The following is a 27558-nucleotide window of genomic DNA, read 5'->3' as shown; positions in this document are numbered from 1 at the left end:
GGGTTAATATAATTATCATAAAACAAATACATTTTATCCACCCAACGAATATCTTTATTGTACGTTTCGTGAGACGGGTCGTAGTCGTAAACTCCTTCTTGTAACGGAAGTCCTTTTCCGGCTTCCGGCCTCCCCGCTTATATTTATTTTCCTGCAGGACCAACATCAAAAAGACGTTTTCTTTATTTTTTCTTTATTTTGTATATTTTAGCGAATTGGACACGTTTGTGAAACGTAAATTAGGGAAAGAAAAATACAACGAGGCATAAAATAATAGATACTCTAAATTATTGATTGAAACCTGTAAAATTTATTATGCATTGAAATGAAGTGGAGTGATGGGATGGATGTAACTGCATATTCTAATTTCATGTCAACTGTGACAAGCAATACCGAATTTATATTTGAATGTAGCGATTATTCCGTTAAATACAGAATGTAACACGCTTTTTGTATTAATACCATTATGAATAACCAACGAAAATCACATCAACAAATTGTAATTACACATGGAATAAATAGAATAAACTGAAAGAATCCCTTTTGTGTTTTCTCTTGTTGGTTAAACTATTTGAAATAGAATTTTTCGATTCTAGTTCTGGACATTCCAGTTTACTTGTTTGTAAGGGAATCTGCACTCTCGCGACGTTATTTAAATTTGAATTTTGGGATATTAAAACGTCTCAAATTTGAATATATACTTTTGAATCAATCAAAATGTTTCACTAAACTAAAATCTAAAACTAAAACATAGGATAAACATCTCAGTATTTAGAAAATAGATTAGAAGTGCATCAGTCTGAGGCAACTGCGTTTTATCATGAAATATCAAAAAACATTCATTCAATTATAAAAGTTCTTGAAACGGAATCAAATACACAAAAAATATAATTTTTCGAAATGTGGTATATACGAGGTATATGAGAAGTACCTGGCACAACAAAGAAAAGACAAAAATTTTGGTAAGAAATATGTTTATTTTCCAACTTAATTTTCTTTCAGCTCCATACATTTTCCCCAGAGATGTTCAATGATTAACTGTGTCAATTTCTATGAATTTAACAACGGTTTTGTTTGTTTTTAAACTTAAATATGTCGAGTAAGATTTCAATTGTGTAAAACTGTATATTTCTCGGACTATGGGTCTGGATATCTTCACGGTGGATTTTGTTTAAAATATTAAGCAACTACTGTCCCAAACTAACAATCATTAGCCTCATTTATACTAGGGGTGGACGACAAAATATGTAATTTTTGTTTGTAAAATCTCCCGATTTGTAACGAATAATTATTGCATAGTTAAATTGATTTATGTAAAAACAAAGTATGCTGTACAAAATTTGGGAATTCACAAATATAAAAATCAATTTTTTTGTTGACAATAGTTATTTTAAACCGTTTTAATGTCAGTTGCATTGAAATATCTCATAAGTTGGAAATAAGAAAAAGCGTTTATACTTTGATTGGCCACATAGCTAAGATTAACATTTTTCAAAACGAAAATATTTTATATATGGAATACCATATCAAAATCTCCCTAAAAGCGGATAACCAAATATGTTATCTTGAGAAAGACTGATCAGAAGAACAAAAGACAATGGCGGGTTTGGTTTTTCGTAAAAAAATACCATACCTCAAATAATTATCAAGAAATAGTTAAAAACACTAAAAAAGTCAAAATTATTCTAACTAAACGATAAAAAATCCTTCATACCCACCAATTTGGATATCTAAGAAAAAGATAGTTTTCATATGGATACTATAGAAAAGTTTGAAATATGTAAAAAAAACAAAATGCTTCAGTAAGTTTCGACAAGACTGATATTCAGATCTTCAGGGATAAGCTGAAGATTCCGAAAGGTATATTAACATCAGCCTGACTAAATTAATTGATTTGTTACGTCAAAATCAAGCTGGAGACGGTATAATGTTATGACCGTCCTCCCATTAAACAATTGTAGATCATCGGGCACTTGTACGTTTATGATTTATGAAACTGAAAATGAGAAACAATTATAGCGTAGAATTTTTCGAAAATACTCGAAATATGTGGTAATTGAAGAGCCCCTTCATTCAGTTTAAGCTATTAACAATATCAAACAACAGTTAATTATGGTAAAAAAGAAAAGTTTCTTTGAAGATACTTATCACAGATATATTTGGTTGAATAGTTAATGATAAAACAACAAACAAATGAAGGGAATTGAAATAAGGTAATTTGGAAAGTTTTGTTGTTGAAATCAATAGTTACCAACGTAGTTTTTCAATTTATCAAATATTATCATAGCCCAAAACGTAGCAACTGATAACTGAACTGACGTTGATTGCCAAAGCAATTTTCAGAATTATACTCAATCATATCATTAATTATGACACAAAAACATATAAAATGGAGACTTTTATGAAAAAACTTTTGTAGTCTGTGAGTTCAGAATCAAATAATTAGATTAGTCACCAAAATTGACAGGAGAGTCAAATAACATGATTGAACAAATGAATATTTTACGAGTCCCAATCAAAATTTCCCAGTTCGACAACACCCAATGTGAATACATATCGTTCACCCTCAGAAATCAATTTTATAATTTACATTTCCGACTACATCTTCCCCATATAAATAGGAATTATATATTCTAGATATGTATCCTATCCCAAAATTCACCGCTATATGTGTATTCGAAAGGTTCAAAATACTATTCAGCAGAGATTATGTTCCAGAAAGTTTGACAAATGCAATACAAACTGTCGAAATTCGGACAATTCCGCTGTATGCGGTTGTGGGGATGATAATACATCGGAAACTTACAAACAATTAAAACAGAATCAAGGATTATATAGAAACATAACTCACGACCGCAGTACAAGCTGAATAATTGATTTTTTAGTGTTGCTAGTTTCAAACATTTGTTTTTGTACCTTTTATAAAGAAAGTGGATGATTTCATTAGCTTAGTATACATATACGAGGGTGGTATGAACAGTTTCTGACTCAACAAATGGACAAGACAATTTTATTTTTCAACATGGTCTCGTTTTAAGTTCGGAAATGCTCCAGGCTTTTCAATTCTTCCTGCACTATTCCTCCTACGAAAAAACGTTTACATATGACATAGCTGACGTCTTCGGTTAGTAAAAATCCTTCCCAGTAAGGAAGTTACTGGAGGCAAGATCTGGTGAATACGATGGGTGAATAATGATGTTTAACAAGATATTCATACACATTGTTTGTGTTTGACGCGCTAAGTTATCTTCAGAAAAAGACGATAAACCGTTTGTAATTGAAAGGAAAATACAATGAAGAGGAAATAAATGAACTGACAAAGAAAAATGAGACTGATTATGAAGATGAAGATTCTGAAGAGCAAAATGTTAACCTATTTGATAAAGACACTGAACTGAATGATGGACCAAGTATCTTTTAACTCTGCTTGTGTTGTTTTTTCCACGAATAATAGTGGAGAAATATGGATAGAGTTCATGGGCTCATTGTGATTGTGTAGATCAGAGTTTGATACTTGGATCTGCTAAAATTTTAAATGAACTAAACACTTACTTTCATTAACTACATTTTCATATCAGGTTTGCTTGATTCATAGATAATTATCTGTATTTCTTTTAATATGATAACTTCTGCTCATATTTTATAACTACAATTTTGTTTTTTCTTGATTTTTTGTCACAAATTAAATTCCTGAAGGCCACCATAATATTTAACATTTAAAAACCAACTAATACGTCGATCCATCCTTAGATGACGAGTGCATTCTTCTATTTTTGTGATTCTTTGTGATAGTGACACTTTACTGCGAGTATTTTTGCAACAAGATGAGTTTTCATCATGCTGCGTAACATCGACTGTACGATGGAAGAAGACTGGCTGTGAAAAAGGAGATGAATATCGTCATTGAGGTAACAATCATAAAAGGAAAATTCTAACGATAGGATGTGTTGATTTCGCGTATACCGAACGGATACACGTTTACGTTTACAATATCCGATACGTCTGGCCTTTACAATAACCATAAATAAATTGCAGGGCCAGAAACTGGAAGTTTGCGGAATCAACTTGGAGTTTCCTTGTTTCGCATGCGTTATTTTTGTTTATTTACACATCACAAAACGATACAAAAAATACAGTTATCAGAAAGCTTTAAATTGATCAAAAAACTGTATCATAACTGTGTGTGTCTATCAATATCAAATTAAAAACTCTGTAAGTAAACAACATCATTGACTGAGGCAGTACGAAGTCTGTCGGGTCAGCTAGTATGTGATAAATTAAAAATATGATAAACAATACTGAAAAACATCAGTCTACGATTGATTTTTTAACTAACAATTAATATTAAGTTTCCCACGCTTCTTATTTTAATTTTTTCCAATTTATGTTTCACTTCCAAGTTTCTCCTTCGATTTTCCTCACTTTTACATGGAAATTATCAAATTTTTTACAACGTAAGAAGTAATTTGCAACACGAGGAAATGAAATTGTCTATCTGGTTCCTACAAATGGAATTACTTCTCGCTCTAGATTTCCCAAGTGTATTTTAAACACTTTCTGTACAATAAACTTCAAGAATAAGGAATAATTAACGTCTACAACAGTAAATAATATGTTTATAGAATTATTTAATTCTTATAAAATTGAATCTCGAAACAATGATATCATCCGGGTGAATAAACATCAACTCCCTTGACCAATTATCTCGACTTGCATCTTGTTACGACGTTTTCCTCGAAACTTCAATTTGAGACGAGTGTATCTAGCATATCCTTGGTCATTGTCTTGTTAGGAGTAACCCTCTAGAGCATTCCGCATCCTTTGTGGTGGACCACAGTTACTTGATTAGCTTTTGCATTGTTCTGACTCTTCTGGCAATGACAGATTCCCTGACCGTACAAGATCGATATTGGTTCGGCGAGAACAGCTTGTTGGGATTATTAAAGAAGTTGATTAGTTCAAAAAAATATGTTTTATTGATTGAAAAATCGAAAAATTGTAAAAAACCGTCAAGTAAATTATTTTATATCATTTAATAAAGCTTGTTTTTGTACACTAGGAAAAAATAGTTGAAGTAGATGTCACAAGAAAATGGAACGAGAAAATTAATAGAAATCGAAATAAATTGAGCAGTCGATTGAACCAGAACTATTTCTCAAAAGAATTGTGTTACATACCGAATTATACAAGTAATTTCATGTCTAATTCGTTCCGTTAAATCTTCTAAATTGTCTGATTGGTTAACGTACACCTGAAATTTTGAATGTTCTTACAGCAAAACTTTACATCTTCACAACAAACATCCACGTCTTCTAACACAATTTCCTTTGAACTGGTTACAAAGAAGACCATGAAGTGAAGGTGTATCATCTGGAATCAAATATCCAAGTTTTCCGTTTGATTGGAATTCAATTTACATTTAGAACAGATTTGATAAGCTGCGGCATTTTTTGATTGTGTCAGCGATCGTAGCGTTGTCGTTGTTAAAAATAAGAACGGAACTTACATATCTCGTGAATGAGAGTTTAACTATTCTCAAGTGATTACGGCGACTTTTGAAATTCCCGTACATCTTCTTTCGCACGTCTAGCACATTAACATCATTGTCGTAGTTGAGAAATTTCCTTGTATCTTGAATACGATACTGATTCGTTTGTTAAAAGATGCATTAACAGTCATTCACGGTGGTTTATTTAATTGGTGCATGTCAGAGTTCCTCAAGATCTATTTCCTATTGCTGAGTTCGTATCAATCTTCCTGAATATCATCAAAATTACACAATTCAACGGAATTGTCTCATTTGGTGAAGTACAACGAAGTTCCTAGTTGGGATTCACTAATAATTAAGTTCCTTCAACTGATTCTATTTAAAGAAAAAACTTTTGTTACTAAATTGAATCTAAATTAAAAATAAACATATTTACCTCAACTTAAATGTTAATATTATCATTAATTTTTCAATTTATATTAAAATATTCCATTATGCAATGTCAGAATATATTCATTCCATCTCTCTAGAGGAGAATATTTCGAGAAATAAAAATCTTTAGCTATATAAAAATACAGTTTAGCATACATATAAAATTATTATCACTTTTTATATAACATCCATATTTCTAATTAACTTTTAAGGGCACGATTTTTCATAAACATAACATCAAACAGATTTTACGGAATAGTGAATGTCTAATCAATGAATAAAGGACGTCTCAAGGATAAATAACCTGGCAAATTTCTGCAAAGAACATCCCAAAATGAATTATGAAATGTGGTCGTTTGAAATTTGCTCAGGCGACAGAGACGCTGTAAAATCGGTAAACAATGAATTGGCGTCCCCTAGATTTGTGCTAAAATGCAAAAAAGTCTAACATGAACTGATCAGTGATAGCTGCAAAGTATTATAGCTGCATTATATGGGAAGTAAATTACTGCGGCAGCTACATCATTGTGATTATCAAACTTCCGAAAATTTTATACATTAAAAAAATTGATGATTTCCGTTCAGGCGTTCTACCCAACCGATTTGCTTAATTCTTTTTTTCAATGAAAGGTATTGATGCACAGATCAACCAACAACCATCGGATTTCATATAATTTTCACCATTCTCAAGTTATACTCTATCAAATGCGATTTCCCCCTGTACATTACTTATGGGAGTTTTTCACATACACACCTTCTATCCTCAATATCTCAGGTTCTATTCAAGATAGACATTTCGTTTTGATTTAAAAACACTCGCTGAAACATCCTCTTTCTTTTGAGTTTTTGAACACTTGAATCGGTTGAGTTGGAGAGGAGCTAGGCGCGGATATTCAATGTGGAGTTATGGATTTTTGTAGGTTTTTGGCAATTTTTCTACATTCAAAGATCTATATCTCAGGTTCTAATATAGCTACAGAGTTCGTTTTGATTTAAAAACACTCGCTGAAACATCCTCTTTCTTTTGAGTTTTTGAACACTTAAATCGGTTGAGTTGGAGAGGAGCTAGGCGCGGATATTCAATGTGGAGTTATGGATTTTTATAGGTTTTTGGCAATTTTTCTACATTCAAAGATCTATATCTCAGGTTCTAATATAGCTACAGAGTTCGTTTTGATTTAAAAACACTCGCTGAAACACCTTCTTTCTTCTGAGTTTTTGAACACTTGAATCGGTTGAGTTGGAGAGGAGCTAGACGCGGATATTCAATGTGGAGTTATGGATTTTTATAGGTTTTTGGCAATTTTTCTACATTCAAAGATCTATATCTCAGGTTCTAATATAGCTACAGAGTTCGTTTTGATTTAAAAACACTCGCTGAAACATCCTCTTTCTTTTGAGTTTTTGAACACTTAAATCGGTTGAGTTGGAGAGGAGCTAGGCGCGGATATTCAATGTGGAGTTATGGATTTTTGTAGGTTTTTGGCAATTTTTCTACATTCAAAGATCTATATCTCAGGTTCTAAAATAGCTACAGAGTTCGTTCTTTTCTATTATAATAATTTCTGATACTTATTTAATGGATTTGATGCGAGCGACGCCGCGAGTAAAAGCTAGTTAATATTAATATATAATTCATTCAACTTCATCTGTTTTTTTTTATATTTCACTATAATTTGGATTGTGTTCTGAATTTGTGAGTTTACGTTAAAAGAATTGAGTTCTTTGGTACTAATTGACTGGATAATGCATCGCTGGTCCTTAAACAAGGCACTATACTGAATCCCAGGATTCTCTTTCGTGTTTTCACGGATATACAATTGAGGATCTGTCTAATAGCTCCTTGCTCTATTCCTCAGAATAATGAATCCGTGTAAACTACCATTCTTGTGTTGTATAGAGATTTTTTTCTGTTTTCTTCCTTTCCCAAGGCATTTTCTGGCGTTGTCTGCAGATGAGTTGTTTCAAACTTGACCAGATCAATAAAAATTTCATTACTGATGATCTGGAATCCATAGCTTTTCTACCAAATAGCTCGTTGGATACTTTATAGCATTCTAGAATCAACTTTGTGAACTGATGTGGTCATTATCTTGTACAAGAAGCTTGTCTGCGTTATGTATAGCTGATATAATTTGAGTTATTCATCCCCTTACCATTTGTATACACCTGCTGTAAGCAAATCACCTTCTTTGGATTCATCAAAGGCAAGATAACCTCATTTTGATGCTGATTCTCCCTTCTGGAGCAATTGGTCCTTAATTTCAAAGTAGATACAATTCTTGGATCCTATCATAAGGATAATTTCATTTAGTCTCTTGCATTCTATATCTATCCTCTATTCAGTGTAATTTGTAGACTGTAATTTTTCTTTTTTGAATTATTTCAATTGTTAATTATAGTTTATATGTTTCAAACATGTGATATCAACACTCGAATCCCATATTTCATATCGACAAAGTTTTGTCTGGCAAATTGCAGAATTTCTCTGTTCTTCTATCAATTATCTCGAATTTACTTGTGTCGTCAAGTTCCTAATTATTTGGCCTAGAGTTATTTGTCACGAAACAACGCCGCTGCTATTGAAACTCAAGAAACTTGTTTCCATGGTAACCGGCACTTCTCTGCAGTGTAATCTGATGTACATATCGAAGAAATGCGTTGTTATCTTGACATATCAATGGAATAAACTGTCTGGTTTCCAAAAAGAATAAAAAATATCAATCATTCAAGGAGTTTTCAACGCAATCAAGTTATAAATTTTCAATTTTCGTTATAATTTTTTCCCTGAAGCTGTAATATAAACCGTAATGTCTTTACCTAAATTCAGAAAACAAAAACATAAATCTGTAAAACCACAATTGATGATTTTAGAATAAAAATTTCTTAAGTCTCCACTATGCACTATGCACTATGCATTACGTACTTTTTCCCTTCACTAGAGTTATAATTTTATCATTATCATTATAAATATTGTTAGTTGCTCTATTTTTTTTTTTACTTTTTACGCCACACGACTTTGCCCTTATGTACAGCGCGGACCTGACTGTGATTCACAATTTCCTTGCATCAACAGTGTTCGTAAATATTTGTCAAATTTGAATCGAGATAATCCAAATTTTCGTCATTATATTTTTCCAATATTTAGCTCACGAATCAAATTTAGCAATGTCATGTTTCCAATACACTCCGATTCCACGAAACCGATAAAATAAAAAGGGTAGATGATGTCAGCACATTTTTTGTCGTTTGAGGAAACGTGTTAAAGATTAGACGGGGTTAAAAAAGCACCGTACAAAGAAATGGGAGAAAATTAAGATTTTTGCAGGAAATTAGTTAATGATGATATACCAAAATGTACATACAAACATTGGTTGATGCTGCTCTGGTTGAAGAGAATAACAAATTCTGGAAAATAGGACTCTAATGCTATAGCAGATATTCATACTGAACACTACCACTACACCAACACTCAGAATTACACTATATGACGCTCGTTTCGAGTGTTGGTGTAGTGGTGACGTAAACAGTCTTCAGTCTCGTCGAAACGCGCGTCGAACCGTGCAATTATGAGTGTTGGTGAAGTGGTGGTGTATACAGTGTGTTTAGTATCCTCCCTCACCTCAATAAATACCAGTTAGACAGTGACTATCGATGTTTTTTGGAAAAATATAAAGTGGTAGGTCTCCAAAATGATTTCTCGAATTGATTTCCATCAGAATGGAAACGTAAATAATTCGATAGAATACGAAATTATTTGTTTTTTTGCCCGCCAATTAAATGCATCTGCTCCAAATAAATTGAATGAAATGGAACAATCCAGTATGTATATGAGTTAAAAACAATTGCTAACCGCTGCTTCGACCACTGCTTTTGTCAGATTCGGAAATGAAACTTAATTTGCTGAAAAATGATAGCCGGGAAAAAATGTGTAATCAAATTATTTCGATTCGTTTGCAGGCAAATATTACTAAGCTCTCATTTGCGGTTCCATTGTTAAATCTGTATTATGGAATTTTATTAATTCATATTGGAAAATGTACGTTGTTTGTTAGAATTCCAGGGAATTAAATACATTTATTCTGTACTGTTAGTTTGTTTCAACTGGAAACTAACAAAATTTACCGTTGTTTCATTCCAACAAGGTTTATTCAGTTAACCTATCAAAAACAGCAAAATAATAATGGACAACAAAGTATAGTAATTTTATATTGTTAATTGTAATTATTGAAGTGAAAATTTTTATGGTCACTAAAGAGCTTGTCGGAAACTACGATTTGGTATCAGCTGTTTGTGGAACCAAATTTTGATCACAGTTTCCGAACATCGCTTACAATTTACGGTAAATTACAAACAAACAAACTTTTCAGTGCGTTGATTTTTCCGTTGTGATGATAAATTTCACATATTATTGAGTAGTTATCAATTATTTAACCACATACACAGATATTGTATTGAAGTTTAATACCAATGAACTATTTTTATGCTGGAAAATATAGAAACCGAAACCTCAATAACCTATCAATAACGCTGCTCTTCGGAAATAATAGTAAACAGTCATCTGAAGTAAAAAAATAAGTTTTAACGTTCAAAATACTATAGAGACATGAGAAAAAAATTGTCAGTTGATCGCATTCACCAACTGGTCTACCAGGAAAGCATCGTATGAGAGTTTTGGTATTATAGTTGAATCCAAATCTGTTAAACTATACGAGGATGGTCCCAGAAGTAACTGGCCCAACAGAGAAAACACAAAAAGCTCTAAATCTAACGAATTCATTAATTTTGGTCATAGTTATAACGAATGTGTGAGCTGGTGCATTGTCTTGATGAAACAACATTTCATTCTTAGCCAAATGTGGCCGTTTTCGCTTGATTTCTACGTTCAAACGTTGTAATAACTTCGCACAATACTCACCGTTGATAGTTTTTCCTTTTTCAAGATATTCAATGAAAATTATCCCAAAAAAACCGACGCTATGACCTCGCCTGCAGATGGAACGGTCTCTTCCTTCTTTGGAGTCCATTCTTTCTTTTCAATCCATTGTTTTGATTGTTCCTTGGTTTCGGATGCGAATTGATACATCCACTTTTCATCCATAATTATGAAACAGAGCGAAAATTCGATGGAAACATCTTCAACGCTAGTTTTGTTCTACTGTGAACAAATGCAGCGTCCATCTTGCGCACAGCTTTCTCATGTCCAAATTTTTGAGTTAATATGCGATGTACTGCACGTTTTGAAATGCCTACTATGTCTGCTAGCTCGCGTACTTTCAGTCGACGATCATCCAGTGGATTTTCTTCATTATTTCTGGAGTCGTCACCTCATTTGGTCGCCCACTGCATCGCCAATCTTTGTGGGTCGTACAGCCTCGTTTAAACTTTTCTATCCAATATTTTACTGTTGATAACGAAGGATCAATCTCATTCAGAGTAGAATCTAGTTAATCTTTTATATTGGTTGTGCTAATACATTTCAAATTCAGTGAAAACGTTCCCTATCGATGGCTGCCAAACAAAAACTAAGCAGCGTGGCGTCTTCAAACTTGTAACATATGTTGTATAGATTGTGTACTTTCTAATATAGTGGTAGCAACTACCGCCATCTCTAGGTCAGGCCAAGTACTTCTGTTATCATCCACGTATCCTAAGATAGAATACTTCTTAGTGATACTCCTTTGAAATCGGAATTGGTTGCTTCTTGCTTGGTTCTAAAATATCTTTCCGATATGTTTTAATGGAGGATATTGTTTTGGAAAGAAAATATTGAGGTTATGTATGTGAAATTTTGTGTTACATAAAGAAAGTAATAACATTAATAACTTTATAATGTTGATTATTCTATGGACTTAATCTAGCGTCGATTGCTAAATCCAAATTGGCAATTAGCGATTATTTATCTTCCTTTAATAAGCGGGTTCAGTCTTTTGAGTAGGAGGTTTTCAAATAGTTTGGACATAACAGGCAGTAATGAGATACTTCGAGTGGTAGTTTTCCAGGCTTGAATCTCATTATAACTTGAGCCATTTTCCAAAACTGGGTACATATTTCAGCATTTATTCTACATAATATTTTGTTGCTGTTATTTGCTCAATAGTATGAAAAAAAAATGATAATACACTTATAAAATATAAAATTAGATCATACATTTTTATTATCTTATAAAATGAGTGTTTTTACCCTTAAAAATTGGGACAATTAAACGAAATCACCTCTTACGAGAAACCCTTGAATAGTTTTTCTTGGAATTCGTTTCATTTAACGATCAATTTCCTAGCCTATTGAAAAAAAGAACATTTAAAACCAGCCCTTACGCCTGCTCATATAGAGAACACTTGGTGCGTGGGGAAAATTTCACATCATTTCCTCTTTGACCTTCACAAACGACAGCGGCAAGCTTTTCCCCGGATGAAATATTAAAAACATTGTTTCTGTGTCAGTACAATTCTGGTTTTGAAGTGTGTATCTTTTTTAGTTATCAAAGCAAATAAAGGTTAACTGATATATTAACAGAATATGAAGTAGAAAAATAACTCGCAGCAAGGAAATATACGTGTCTAAATTTAAATTACAAATATTATGACTGTGTGTTGGAAAACATTAGAGATATATGAATTATCAAGAGAAAGAAACTGTAATTTGGGATTAATATTTTTGGATTTCTTAGAGAATACAGAGGAAAAACAATAATTGTGTCATTTTGTACGCTTTTTTCGGATTTAATATGTATAATTACGAGCTTAGCAAAAAATCTAATACCTACAGAACCTAAGGGAACGTATAATGTCGACTACAATATTTTACAGAATTCATTCCACAATTTACTTTCTACTCTGCTGAAGAGTACCTCAAGTACGATAATATCTATATGGAAAATTCCTGAATCTCCAGTTCGAAAGCCATCGACTAAGAAAAGCCAAAACTTGTATTCCAAAGGAACTAAATCAGTACCAGATAAATCATTTCTTCTTCAGAGAATTTGTAAAAAATGTCTTTTATCATGACTACAATACTACATAGGCAAGACATCTCAGTATACAGAAAACAGGTTAATAGATCATCAATACGTTACAAAGAATTATTACATTGACAAACCATGAAAATATAAGAAAACATAAATTCAATTAGATTAAGTTGAACAGCTCGAAAAGAATTTGCCGTGGAGGTATCGTTAAGAACCGTCTTTTCTCCTTTTTTTTGGTACGAGTTGAACCCGAACAGTTTTCCAATCTTCAGTGAAGAGACCTCGTTTACACCATAGAAAAAATCGTTCGCATAACGAACTTGTTAGTGCAACTGTGCAATTCCTTAATACGTTTAGCGCTATTCCATCTGGACCAGTCGCTTCATTGATGTTCAAGCCTTTGAGATGTTAGTATAGATGTACCAACTCCAAACAGGTTCTGTGGTAGCTTTCTATGCGATTCATTGGCCCATCTTCTTCAGTCAACGGTGGAATGTTTAACTCACCAATTCTTGGGCTGACTGCTTTTGTTGCTGACCAGATATACCTCGAATCATTTGGACAACTGAGGAGTTTGTTTTTCTCATTACATCGTTCCCTACTAGCAATTATGATCAGGTATTTCGCGAGACAACAATACGATTTGCGATAAGCTGCATTTTTGTTGTTGACTGCTCTAATGCAGTTTTCATCAAACCGTGGATTGTCGTCTGCAAAGCTCTTGAAGGATTAAAGAATATAGCCGAATATCTGCCAAGATAGCTTCCGAAATTTCGTTTGCGCACACTGAAAGGTCATTGGAATTGAAGCAAATATCATTTCAAGGGGAAAACAAATTTTACGTGGTCAATTTTCAATAAGAAAAAAATCAAGGCAGGTGCATAGTGAACGCATTCAAATCAACATTCTAATCACTGAATTACAAGCAACAAATATTTATTAATTAATCTTTGAAGCCTCCTCGTATATCGAGAATCGTATGAGAACAAATGAAGTGACTGTTTCTTTGTTGTAAAAAAATATAATTTAATATTTGTCGTGGCACATAGCCAGGAAAGAAGTTGTAAATCTTTGTTATTCAGAACGCTGCAAATGAGCAAAACATGTCTCATAATAAAATAGACGACAATTCTTTCATAGAAACGTACGTAGACACATAATAAATTTCCTACATCGTGTAAAAGAATGTCAATAATAAATAAATGTTCGACGATATTTTTCAAACAAATTGATTACAAATAAAGAAATCTGTTATATCGGCGAAAGATTATTTTTTAGATAAATAAACCCCTGTTGCTATCAAATCCGCCGACTGAGAAAAAATTTATACCTTTACCAACTCAAGCTGTTGTCCTTCAACTCTATACATACACTGTAGTTTCCACGTTCTGAATTTGGCTGTCTCAAATGCATGTTATTTCCAAAACAGAAATTATTTCCATTCAAGCATCAACCAAAAGACTAAACGTCCTGCAAGAAACGATCTGGTCAAAACTGCCCAAAAGTAAGACATGTTTCTATGGAATTTTATGGTTGCAGTAATTAGTAGACATCTTAAAACCTCGCATTGATCTGTTCGTGAAGCTGCCTCTAATTCTAACCTCAATTTAGGTGAGAATGCTGCATCAGATGAAGTTTCTCATGTATAGTTACGTCAGTCTAGCATAATAGGTAACAGATGGTTTGAACTTGTAAAAAAATTGAACTCGTCTACGACATGGACTGTGGATCCGGTACTGTCCGGTTATATTGGAGGTCTAAACTTCGACGAATGCTGTGTCATCGATATTTTTTCTTATATAGTATACAGTATACACTAATATTGAAACAAACATTGTGGTGACAATTGGAATAAATTTTTTTTTGTTCCTAGATTAGAAAGAGCCCCAAAATATCTGGTAAGCCCCCCCATTTCAAATTTCTACTTCATGTGTGACTTTATTCTATCATAGACACCCAAAAGAGTGTTGGGAAAAGTTTAATCACCCAGAGATTGATGGCAAGTGCTTCGTCGCAGATTGCGCAAATATGAAGAAGCTTGCTTAAACACACAAAAAATTTTTAGTAAATTTATGAACGAAATAACTGAAACATTGATGATTTTTATTCAAACATTCTCCAGCATTGTTTCTGCATTTGAAAATATGATTACAGCTTTTTCATCGAGAGAAATATTCCCATTGTTTCTTTTAAAGCATGCAACGGGTTTGTTCAGGACTTACGATTCGTTAAACAAAAAGCTTTTGTTAAAGGGCGCTGCGATTTTGTAAGTCGCCTTAAAGGAAATGCACCCTTTGGAAATCCTCATTCGTTGGCACGAGATTTTTCACTCGCGTTTCTTTTTTTGGTTTTGCCGTGCTGTTGACGGTTTTCCAGGTTATTATTATTTTTCTTTTTAATTCCTACTACCTACATTTCCGATTACGAGTATTAAATCACACATTAAAATGAAAGTCTGTCTCACTCAATATCCGTTATCTAAAGCTAAGTAAAATTTAATTATTATTTTCGCTGGAGCTGACTGCTTTATTGAATTTTTCTATCGCTGTGCGAATCATCATACTTCTAACTGAATATATTAAACCCGTAACTGGGATAAGAGCCAAAATTGTCGACAGATATATCTTAACCGTGTAAGAACAATGATTTTATGTCTGATGTTCCAAAGTTGATTATGAGTTTCAAGCACACTTGATGACAAGAATGTGGATTATATATTACTTTTCTCTACTTAAATGAAAACTACCAGTGGAACGTGTTAATTTCGAAAATGTCTACTTCAACAATTCCACCTTAATTTACTTACACATAAATGGAAAAGAATATGGCCGAAATATAGATTTTAAGCACCGAAGACTTCAGGTTACAAAATACAATGTATACAACTATTGCATGAAGCGAAACGCATTCCATTTTGCCATTTGGCAGCCATTTTAGATGATCTATTATTACTTTTTATCTTATAATCTCATTGCAAATTACGAGGATGATCCTTGGCCTGACCTAGAGACGGAGATAGAGAGTTTTTTGTTGTTTGGTATTTGTTTAGCAGCTATCAATAGTGAAAGTTCTCAGTGATTTTTGGTAATCGCTATTTGAAAGGCTTTAGTCCAACCAATATACAAGCTGAACTAGATCCTAGTCTGAGTGAGGCTGATCCTTCGTTATCAACAGTAAAATATTTGATAGCAGAGTTTAAACGAGGCCGTACGACCTGCGAAGACCAGCACTGAAGAGGTCGACCAAATGAGGTAACGACTCCAGAAATGTTGAAGAAAATCCATTGGATGATCGTCGACTGAAAGTGCGTGAACTAGCAGACATGTTAAGCATTTCAAAAAGCATATGAACTGAAAATTTGGACACAAGAAAGCTCTGTGCAAGATGGGTGTCACGTTTGCTCACAATGGAACAAAAATAGCTTCGAGAAGATGTTTCCATCGATTGTTTTCCCATTGAAACAAATTTTGGTTCTCAATTTTCAGTGCATTCTAAAAAAAGTGTCTTTGATATGAATTTTTCACTTATTCAGTATATAAGACTCAAAATAGTTTTATCGAGAGTAATGGACTTTTCTAATCACAACTATTATCCCCACTAAAAGTTTGTTCACATATCGGCATTATATTTTTTCGAATTGAAATCTCAGGTATGGAGGTAAGCTTTTTTCATTACAGATAAAATAAGAGACTGAAGGTGAATTGGTAAAACTTCAGTCTCTGAAGACGATAAATTAGTTACCGAAACGCGCGTCAGACAATGTAATTGTGAGTGTTGGTTGGATTTTTTTATAATTATTCAATAACCTCCTAGTTATCTCATAATAATGTCAAGCTTTTCAATAATAAAATGAATTTTTTATTATAAATAAATGATTTAAATCCACTCGTCCACTAAAGTAGATCATGAAGCTGGTCCTGTTCTATTAATGTTAATACAATCTAAAATTCCAAGAAAGATCATATTTATTATTTTTTATATTTACGACGGCAATCTCTCTAAATGGTTTTAAAGCTTATTTACAGTATGTTGTAGCCGTTTTTATATAATCAATTTCAAACAAAGAAAGAAAGCCTTTTGTTTATTTAAGTCAAATTAGGAATTTCAAACATTCTGTATATGTAAACAGACGTTGTCAGCCAATAAATAATCTGGAGTATCGAATGCAAATTAGATAAGTGTTTAGTAGTCTTAGTGGATAGTTTAGGGTAAATTTAAGTTTTTGTGGATAATTTAGTGACTAGTGAATAGTTTAGTGTATAAATAAAATAAGTAGATAAAACACAAATAAATAAAAAAAGCATTTCATTATATTAAAATTATTACTTCAAAGAGTTTTAGAAGACATACAGAAAATAATTGATACTTTAACAAGTATTGTTGACTGATAAATTGAAAAATTTCCTAGATCGTGAACCAAAGTTCAAAGTGTACTTGGAGCTTTCAGATCAATTTTTATACGCGTTTTAAAAGCAATAATCTTTTTTCAAAAGTTGCTAATTAATTTTCAAGTAACGCTTTTACTTACTTTGATGAAGAAGTTAAGAAGAAATGACCTTTCTTCTATATTTTTCATGTTGTAACACTCCAGAAAATAAATAGTCCGGGAGCTTACGAAAACATTTTCGAGAAAATTGTACTACAATATCTTAATAGAGAAAAAGCTCGGAAACTATAGGAATTTAGAAATTCTCGAGTGATAGAAACTTCAATTTTTCTAAGGCCAAACTAAGATGATGAAATTTTGAATTGGTAAGGGAAAAAGACACTTTGATGAGATTTCTATCCAAAATTCACTGCAGGTGAATAGTAATCTCGCTCGGTACAGTATGTCGAGAATATTGTGTACAAATCTTTGTGTCTTTAGGAAAATGTAAACTGACCTTGTGTTTTCACGTAAAATAACAAATTATTAGTAAGTAAGCGTTACTGCAATCGTTGTTGAAACTGCAGCTTGCACTTTCAATGAAGAATGTTTTGCTCTGTTGTCCTTTTTGAATGAACCTCCACAGGCCCAAGTGCTCACCATTGGAAATTTCATCTCCATCGTGGGGTTTTGCCATTATAATAGTGAAAATGTCTTACCACTTTGTTCCTTCAACGAATTCAAATTTGATATTGAACAATTTCACTTGATTTAAAAGGCATATATAAAATTTATTCGAAAACTATCCGTCAGCCCTCGTACTATGAGTAAATTCGTAGTTTCTAATTTATAGTGTCGAGGATCTGAGTTTTTTACTTTTTATACCTTTTAGAGTGAATATTTCTGACGAAAGATAGGAAAAAATGTTTGAAACTAAAGATTCAGTTTTATATTTTTTATAGACGTGTAGATGAAATTTCCAGTTCAGATTTCTTATTAAAATTGTTGAAGCTTCTTCTTAAGACACAAATGAAAATAAAGACCAAAAAAAAAACAAAAATATCAAGATCAATAGCATGTCTTGGATGAATGTTTCTGATTCGTTTCTTAACTATTTTTCGTTAATGCAGTTTTTAATTTTCAAATATATATCACTGATACTGTTTCTTTTTTGAACATAAAAAATTATCCATGAATATAAATTATTTCCTTTGAAAATGGTAGTTGAATTTCCCTTAAAGTGAAATTACGAGGATGATCCCAGAAATATATAGCCTGACCTAAAGATGGCGGTGGTTGATTGAAAAATACCCATTGTATTAAAAAGTACAAAGCAAAGTTTGAACGAGGCTGTTTGATCTGCGGAAACCAGCATCGCAATTGTCGACCAGACGGCTCCAGAAATGTTAAAGAAAATGCCCACAATAGAACAAAAACAGCGTCGATAGCAGATGGATAATGGATGAAACGTGGGTCAATCACTTCACATCCGAAACCAAACAACAATCAAAACAATGGACTGAAAAGATAGAACCGGAGATAGAGACCGTTCCATCTGTAAGCAAGATCATGGCGCCGGCATTTTCATTGACTATCTTGACAAAGGAACAAAATTTGAACGGCTAGTATTATGCAAACTTATTGTAAAGTTTGAGCGAAGAAATCAAGCAGAAACGGCCGCATTTAGATAAGAAGAAAGTGTTGTTTCGTCAACACCATGAACCAGATCACATATCCGTGACTGCAATGGCCAAAATTAATTAATTAAAGTTTGAATTGCTACCACATTCACCATATTCTCCAGATTTGACCCGCACGGATTACATTAGTTTCCTAGACTTGAAAAAATGGGAAATCGTTGGTAAAAGTATTTGGAACTAAAAGGAGATAACGTTCAAAAATAAATATAATTTTTTTCAAAATTTTTGTGTTTTCTTTGTCATGCCTGATACTTCAGAAACCATCCTGGTTTATTATAGATATAAGGTGTTCCAGGATAAGTGTGAAAAAAGTCGTGAACGTATAGTTTCAGCCAAAATAACGTTACTTAGTTAGTCATATACAGTTTTCCAATAAAAGTCCTAGTTTTTGAGTTATAGGCTTCCAAAGTGTTTTGCTATTTTTAATTTCATAAAATTTTCAGCATAATATAGTCCGTGTACATAATATAAATCGTAACAGATTCATTGAAAGCATTATCTGGAATTTAGTACCTAACTCACTTTGTAAAGTTGCAAAATCCAAAAATTAAATCCTAGAAGTTAGGTTAGGTTAGGTTATAAACATTATATCACGTATCTGTATGTTTATTTTGGTATGGTGAACATATTTAGAGTAGAATTTGAAGCCAGGGGCTTCGCGATCTTAGTACTGAACCGGCCCAAAGCATGCGCGTTACAACATTGACATATTTAATATTTTTCTTATGAAATTGGACTGACCAAATATTTATCCAAGCTGACCAGTTATCTCGGAATGCTTGTCGATCGTACGTAACGTCTTATAATTACTTTCCATCGACTTCTAGCGGTTGCATCAAAGATTGAGTCATTACATCCCGTAATATACAGAATCTTCTCCAGCTGAGAATCCACATGGAGTTATACAAACAAGGAATCAATACAGATTCACAGTGAATATTTGGACAGATGTAGTTGACGTACTGTATTAATGGTATTCGCGGGAAAATTTCTAATTTTCGCAAACTTAGCTCTGGAGCTTGTTTGGTGATGTGCCACTACAAATTCAAATTAATCTGTGGTTCAAGCATTTGTATCCTAATAGATGCGTAGTCCTTTTCGGTCGTAGATTTCAAAAATAGATTATACGCCTTATAATCTTTCAAGTACCATTGAACAACCTTTATATACTTATAAAATGCGTGCAATTGTTTATCACATTGTAAAAGTGTAAAAAAACACAAAATAGAGATATTGACTCAATTGGTTTCAATTCACAACGATAGGTTTATCAAATGTTCTTCCACTGAACAATTTCATCGTTTTTTATGAACTCAAATTTCAAAGTTTTCCATAATTTGTCTCTTTTAACGTTTGGTGAAGTTTCATCTGCATTTAAGTCTATTAAAACTTCTTCCCAAGTTAGTAATACTTTTTTTTTGGTAATAAGAAAAATGCACTTTTCCTCAATTTGTCTATTTGAATGAGTTGTTTCAATCGCCTATGAACAATGATTCTGTTGGTATCCATTTTTTACAATTTACAACAGTTTATTGTCAATTTGCAATTGGTATGTTGAATATCTCGAAATATTCGTTTCCCATGATCCCATACATTGTTGCAACTTGTGAACAAAGCGTTATAGCAATCAATACATCAAAGTACAAACAGAGGTTAATTTATATACGTCAATAAACGGTAGTTTGTAGTCATCCTTCTTTGACGGGAATATTAAATGCGGTCTAATCAAGCTCCACATGAATAATATTAGTTACAGATATCTATATTATTACTACAGTTGATACCTTTGAAGTAAAACAGTGTCGTCCAACTAATTCAAATAATTTACCTCGTCTACTATCATCACATAAAATATGAATTATTAATATTGACATGTGACGATTCAAAAGCCACTTCAAAATTAAATCATTATTAAATATTGAATTATTCAAACAATTAACTCATTCCAACATATACTGATTGAAACCTCAACTCAAATCCTGAGCTGCAGTACGAGTCTCCATTGTAAAAACAGCAGCCTGGGTCGTTGCTACATTGAACTCAATCAAATTGCTTCCACTCCATTCAAGAATGTTCCTAAGATGGGTATACGGTTTTAAATTTTGTCAAGCAGATCGTTAATGTACAGGAGAAAGAAAATAGGTGATGGTGAACACCTTAAAACTTTCTGAGGTGTGTCCTTGATGGATCTATCTTGGAGAAAGCTACTAAACCAGTCGATGATTGAGGATAACGCACCGTAATTTAACTCATTTAGGAGGTCGAGACATGTCAAGCTCTGTCAAAAGCCTTCGATTGCTCTGGATTCCCCATATGGAGATCCTCTGATGATCTATGTTTTCGAAAACCGTATTAATGGTTGCTAATGACATTGGTAATAGGACGGTACTTGTTGCGAACTGTCTTTTTTGGTATTGGTTGAACTCGAGCTAGTTGCCAATCGGCGGGGAAGAAATCTACTTTAAATGATAAATAAAAAAGTTAGTTCCGCTACGAATTTCTTCAATACGATTGCTGCCATTCCATCGAGAATATTGTGGTCCGAGCCTTTGAATCGAGAGTTGATTTTGAAGCAAACACGCGACCTAACAACTCCGCCTGGTCTATTGAGGTCACTCTCCAGTAGCCGGTGGAATTTTTGACACTTTTCCAGTCTATATTTTTCCAATTGTATGAAGATAGAAAAATATATAAGCAAACAGGGTTACAAATAGGTCTGGAGTTAGAAGACATTCAATATATATGGATGAGTCTTCAGTACACAATATTTGAGTCTTCTTTTGAGAAATCTGAGTAGTTATTTGGTTAAAGGTGTTGTATGTAAAGTAAGAAAATACCAATGGTGTCCTAATTTGCAGCAACGTTCATCATCATCAAGCCTTTCAATCCCATGTGGATTATAGCTATCGCATTGGTCCTTCAAATCCCTTTTTTTTGAGGTGGATTACTCCTCGTTTTCTGATTACTATTTTCTTTGTAGTTTGTCGTTTGTTTTGATTTGGTTTGCTTCGATCTCAATGCGTTTTATGATTATTTGTTTCTATTATCGGTCCATACTTCTTTATGTCACCAAGTTTTTTTCCGTTAAAATAATACTCTATTTTTCGGAGGATGTTTCATTATTCTTACCCCGAATCCATTTTCCGGTAACGCTTTTTTTTATTACATTCATCAACCTTGTTTGCTGTTGTACTCATGTGTTCATTTCTCAACGTTATGTTTGGAGCGAACTTTTCTTTTCATATTATCTAACGTATAAAATCACAACCCTTGCAATTAAAACAAGAAATTATATGAAATACTTTGGGGATGATTAATATATTGCGCTATATTAATTTAGTATGAAATGGTGGGTGAATTTATTACCAATCATCAAGTGAATTATTTCAAACACCTCACATTCAAAAGCAGAATATACAAAATTAATATATTTCAAGATAATATGAGCGATAAACATATTTTTTCAGCATTTTTTATCAATAAATGATTCTAATTGGCGTTATTGGTGAAATTGGATGAAGCAACTAAATGATTTCTTCTTCTTTTATCGTTTTGGGACATCATATTCTCATCAACACTTTTGTTTTATGCTTTTTCTCCCTAGTTAGTAGTTTCATTATGTTCAAAGAATCGCTATCTGCTTAATTCATGATATTATTGGTTCCGATCTTTTCATGGCATCATCCTTTTATCCTCGTTTGATTGAATGTCCATAATATTCTGATTATTGATGTTCCGTTATGTTTTTCTCGCCATTTTCGCCGATAACTTAATTTCAATTCTTCTAAATAATCTAAATTTTTTTTATTCGTACCGAGTAGATCACGAGAAAGAAATATTGCACTTCTGCAATTCTCAGCATTGATCTACGCCCATTTTACCATCATCTATCATTATTGTGCCCAGATATTATACTCCTGATGAAACATCTTCTTATCATTACATCTTCCTTTTGCTTCTACCACTACGTCTTCTCCATGTTTCTTTCCATTCTCATGATTTCAACTTCTACATCTTATTTCTGGCAATCAATATCGTTATCTGCATCTAATAGATCACTGAGTATACCTAATCCATTATTGTATTATGGCGGACGAGCTGGAAAATTTTTTCATTCGATATAATCCTTTAAAGGGTTTCTATAAAGTACGAATTATCAAAGCGAAATTTCTGTCCAATGAGCATCCTTTCAGGACCTGAGAAAAAGAAAGTGTCGCTGGGGGATATATCTGAGTAATGTGGTGATTACAGAAGCAATTAAAATTCTGTAAAATTCATGCAATTGTTTTAGTGTCCCACAAGTTATAAAGTAGTTACTTCTCGGAATGAACCTTCTACTCCGAAAATGCGGTGATTTGCGAAAAGAAGTTTCTGCATACTTTATCAATTACGAAAAAGCCTTCGACCGCATACATAGTTAAGAATCCACGAGGGATGCTACTCAAGTTTTTAGAAAGACAAATGAAAACAAATATTTCTAATTGGATACGGCTTTATTGGTTTTCAAAATATTAAGATCTAATTTTCGCATTATGTTCCAAGTACCTCCGAAACATGTGATTTGAACTCATAAACCACATCTTCAGTTGTATAAAAACTGACTGACTTAATTAATTTTTTATTAGAAATAATCATTGCTGTATCAAATTTGATCCGGATTGGTGTATTCAAACTGCGCGCTCATATCGATTCGGTCATATTTTCTCCCCAATCTGGTACAACCTTTTTTGATGTTTGTGTAAAGATTGAGCGTCATAAATGTCCATTTTTTAATTGTTTGTTTGACGATATTGACCTTGGAAAAAAATTGAGCAACGAGTTAGCTCCAAATTTTGTAATTCAACGTCAACGTTATCGCGAACGCAAGTTTTTGTTAGAAGGCGTCTAGAACTGACTTCATACGAATTACCAATCTGTTAACGATAGCAACATGAAAATAGTCGAGGAAGTAGTATCCGGGAGTTAGCAGAAACTTTCAACATCCCTCAACATATTTTGATCTGGATATACTTGTACCAAAGACCTTTTGCAATAAAGATGCTTAACAAAGTAACTGACGTCTAATTCGTTTTAGAGAGTCAGCTCGGCTGCTTCGAGTCGGCTACGTGGAGGAATTCGTCGCAATCGCAGACAAGAATCATCGCTCAACCATCGTATTTCCCAGACTTGATTCCTTGTGATATCCTTGTCTATGAAATAATTAAATTTCATACAGAATTGTATGGAAAATCAAGATTTTTCGATTCGTCTCATCTTATATATCAAAAATTGTTGTTTATCATACTCGAATATCAAATACTGAATTACAATTTTTCCTATTTCTGAAAATAACATGCTGTAATGAAATTTGTTGTTGCTGTAGTGAGATTTGTTTCAAGAATACTTTCTTTTAAACTTAATTATTCATAAATATTATTAAACCATTCTTCCATTTCACATAACCCGTGGAAGAATTTTTTTTAAATTTACTTGTCGTACAATTATTTCATAACAATCAATTGAAACTGAAATTGGAATGGAATGTGCATGAAACACTCACCCAATTCAGTAAACTGACTAAAACATGAGTATTATCCTTGTCTATTCGACCACTAAGTTCAATTTTATCTAACACACCAAACGAACAAGTCACAACTAACACTCGGTTTTTTTTCTGAAGTGGAAACTGCAAAAAAGGCAGTGCTTACTTATCTCCAAAGAATGCCGCGGCTTAACTTTTTATTCAAACGATATTACACGAAAAAACTAGCACGTTTCGAAGATGAGGCCGTTACATCGAGATCCACATTCGTACGCAGACTGAAGCACTGAAACGTTTCATTTCCGCGAAAACGTCGGATTTTCAGCTGTGGAGCAGCGCATACCGGAATCGATTCTCTCCTCCAACGTCAAGTGAGAATCGTACAGACCTTCTACAGGAAGGATTGCAGATACTCATTCTTTTCTTCGTCCTGCACAAAAATTAGTTGCACCTAATTTTTAGCATCGCATTAGATTTTTTCTGACATGAGAAATCAAGCTTGACATTATGTTCTAAAATTACGTTTATAATTATGACATTTGAATGTATATTTTATCTACGAGGTTTGTCCGGAAAATACGTGAAAAAAGTCCTGCTGCAGCCAGTCCCATCAACGCTCAATTCAAGTTGAGGAAAAGCGCTTCAACATCAAGTTTCTTGAAAAGCTAGGCAAAAATAGCCGTGAGATTTTTGACTTACAAGTTTACGAAGACAATTATCTGGAAGAATCTTGAAGAAGTGGTTAAAAAGAACAAATTAAAGAATGACTCTTGTTCAAGATGTCTATTGACATCGAGTTCTTTGAAAATGTTAAGCAAATTCGGAGTTAAAGACTTAGATTGACAGTCAAAATGATAATTGACGAACTGTCAATCTCCAAAACAATCGTTTACAGAACGTAAAATAAATAGAGTTGAGTACTGTGGGGATTAGTTGAGAGAAAAAACTTTCTTTATCACTGGAGACGACTCCTGGTTCCAAGAATTCTACGTGGAGCTCAAATCTCGAAGCAGGTGAACCAAGGAGGGTTGTTTTGTCTTTCTCAACCAGAAAATGAACTTAATTTTTCACGTTCAAGTTTTGAGACGTCTTAGAGAACGTGTGGCCCGAATTGGAGCGGATTTGCCACACAGGTGGATCAAGATAATGCCCTCGCTCACAAGTCAATCGTTTTTAGTGAATTCTCACATTCAGGATCGTAATAAACGGTGATAAATCACTGAACTAGTAGATTTTCAACTATAAAAAACGAAACTTTCTAGAGAAACGCTATAAGTAAGTTTTTTCAATGTTGATTAATCCTTGATTCAGTGAATCTCTCAATATTTTATTTGTATATCCATCACAAATTTTGATATATTATAGAAACAACAATTTTCAAAATCGTTCATCAAGTTTAACACGTTGCTGATAGTTCCACAATAGAGTAACTCAAACTATGGCTGTCATCTCAATGGATTTGTGGCAATTTGCCTTGTGTTGTATACAAATCAATAACACAATGGCTGACAATTATTTCGTATAGAGACTGTTAGATACTTGGGCTATTGCTATAATTACAGTTACTCTGACAAATAATGGTTCAAGTTACGTCCGTTCACTTATTACGTAAGACCATAATTTGTATTACTAACGAATGAATAATTAACTAAATGAGACAGGAATTGGAAAAATTTAATTGCATCGTCGGTTTTCAGTAAACAACTTTGTGCATTAATTAATTCTCCTCTTAAGATTCAGTGCTATCTTACCATGTTATTTTTCTGAGATTGAAAATAGTGATTTGGCCAAGCAAAATCATCAGCATAAAAAGTCCTGGGAGTAGATTGAATCAGTGCCAAATTCTTATCCGAAAAACATCAAAAATATAGGTGAAATTAAATTGTCGATTCCACCTTAGTTATAATGCAGAACAGACTCAAAAAAAGATTTTTACCAACGTTATAGGATCAAAAAAATAGTGATACAATTAAATGTGTAGACAATATCAGGATTGTATGACAATTTTTCTAGCTAATAAATAATACAGCAGACTAAGCAGCTGCTCTGGTACGGACATGTGATCCTCAAGGACCTGTAAGGAAAGAAATAAACGAAATTGATTTAAATGAATACAGTTCAAGTTCAGGGGAATGTGAAAACTTTGATATATCGAAGGCAAAGGTTTCGAATTGCCATAATGAAATGAAATACAGTACAGTATTGAATATCAAATGAAATTACCGCAATAAATAATCAAATTTCATTTAGGTTTTTAAAAAATCCAAAATTCTTGTCTGCTTACTGCCGCTTTGTGCAATGAATCATCCAGGACAACTATTGATTGGAGTACACTCGTTGCTGTTTTATTTTGTAGAAAATTCATTGCTATCTTCTTCCTCGTCATCATCATCTTTTGCAGCTTCCTCTAATGAAAGTCCGTCAACGTTCAATGTCTTTGTAACCTCGTTCCATCGATCGGGAGTTTCGATTGCATCTGGAGTATCAATAATGTTAGGACATCATTTTGAGTCTGCTTTTTTTAAACAGTTCTCAATTGTCTTCCCAGCTACATTGTTCCAAGCCCTCGAAGCCATCCACATGGCGTCAAGGACATTTATTTTTGTTAAGTTATTGTCTTCAGTATCACGAAGGAACTGGTGCACAACTTCCTTTATATATAGAGCTTTAATAGTATATTACGTAACAAGTGCGTAATGGACTCACAACTCGTGTAACGTACTATACTTTTTCTACGCCCATTTATAGCATGCTACTTAAGAAAACGTCTGCAATTTTTAAGGAAATTGCAGAACGTGCTGCCCACATTTAGGGGCATCACCCTTTCAATCCTAAATATTTCTCGCTGATGCTAAAGGATTTTATGTTTTTTAATTGACTAAATTTGTGTAAACAGACCAATTAAAGTCTTACGTAAATAAAAATTTGATTGCAATTTATTTAAATCCAGAAATTTAAGTTTTCTTCTCAAAACGAACGTGTTTTATGTTTCTGAACTTTCTTTTTCTATTTTCTCATTTCTTTCAGATTTCATCCGACTTGTTTGCAGGAAAAGTTCGAAGCCCTTCGAAGCATTTTGGGTTT

General features: G+C 33.1%; 1 protein-coding gene across 2 annotated transcripts in view; it reads right to left on the bottom strand.

Annotated features, from left to right (window-relative positions):
* LOC130449031 (neuroligin-4, X-linked-like) overlaps positions 1–24766 on the bottom strand; it is a 249920-nt gene extending 225154 nt beyond the window's left edge. For both annotated transcript variants that reach the window (XM_056786664.1, XM_056786665.1), the window contains exon 1: positions 24493–24766. The gene's annotated coding sequence lies outside the window, so the exon portion shown is untranslated. The remainder of the gene's footprint in view (positions 1–24492) is intronic.
* Between the last annotated feature and the right edge of the window lie 2792 nt (positions 24767–27558).

This window comes from Diorhabda sublineata, chromosome 9, assembly GCF_026230105.1.
Source record: "Diorhabda sublineata isolate icDioSubl1.1 chromosome 9, icDioSubl1.1, whole genome shotgun sequence".
Lineage (NCBI taxonomy): Eukaryota > Metazoa > Arthropoda > Insecta > Coleoptera > Chrysomelidae > Diorhabda > Diorhabda sublineata.
This window is presented reverse-complemented; position numbering and strand designations above follow the sequence as displayed.